The following is an 896-nucleotide window of genomic DNA, read 5'->3' as shown; positions in this document are numbered from 1 at the left end:
CCGTGGGCAAGTTGGAAAGAAGGGCCACTTTCCATGTTGTATTGTTCAAGGACTTGATGACTCTAGAACAACCGCAAAAGCTTTGCAAATAATTCCGTCAAGACGATTTCAAGTTCCAAATCTTCGGTCAATCTTCCTCTCTTGTACTCACAAGTTCATTACCTGTTGTCCGAACTTACGGATGAGTTGCTGGATCCATTCCTGTAAATTGGTTCTGCATTCTTTCTAATTCCGATTTTGATTTTATGAATATAGCTAGTGTTTATGGACTTAGCATCAGTATTTCTAATACCATATTTTGATGAATGTTAAAAAACAACTTTGGCACCAGATGATGAGCAATTGAGTCAAAGTCGATCGGACGCAGTGAGACTATGATCCTCTCTTCATGTGGTGTACATCCGTGACTCTAAAATTCGATGAAGAATCATTCCCACAACTTCAGCTGTGTCAGAATCTAGTTTGCGATGAAAGCCTGTCAATCTGCTAAGGTAACGTTCGTCTGAGTCCCAGCAAAGGATTTGGCGAAATCTTTGGGTCTTACAATTTGTTCTTCAAATTACGTATTTCATTAATTCAGTTCTTTTACTATGAAAATTGGCAATTTTGTCGGAGCTGTGATGGCCGAGATGTTAAGGCGTTGGATTTGAAATCCAATGGGATCTTCCTGCGCAGGGTCGAGTCCTGTTCACAGCGTTGAATTTTTCAAAAGTCATTAATTCCTTTGCAGAATTTCGATTCCGTGGAGCTTGAGCTTTGCATTCAATCGAAACTAAATTTTCAACTGTAAAGAATCCGAAGTAATTTCAAGACGTCTAATAAAATAAATTATATGTCGAGACACAAAAAACCACCAACTTTCAACATGAATCAGTTTCAAAACATTTGTCGAACTA

At 38.4% G+C, this 896-nt stretch overlaps 1 non-coding gene across 1 annotated transcript; it reads left to right on the top strand.

Moving 5' to 3' along the window:
• The first annotated feature begins 614 nt into the window (after nt 1-614).
• On the top strand, nt 615-696 carry trnas-uga (transfer RNA serine (anticodon UGA)). The gene has a single exon. It is a non-coding gene; the product is annotated as a tRNA-Ser (tRNA).
• Nucleotides 697-896: the final 200 nt, after the last annotated feature.

Source organism: Chiloscyllium punctatum, chromosome 34, assembly GCF_047496795.1.
Source record: "Chiloscyllium punctatum isolate Juve2018m chromosome 34, sChiPun1.3, whole genome shotgun sequence".
Lineage (NCBI taxonomy): Eukaryota > Metazoa > Chordata > Chondrichthyes > Orectolobiformes > Hemiscylliidae > Chiloscyllium > Chiloscyllium punctatum.
The sequence above is the reverse complement of the archived record's forward strand: the minus strand, read 5'-3'. Positions and strand labels throughout refer to the sequence as shown.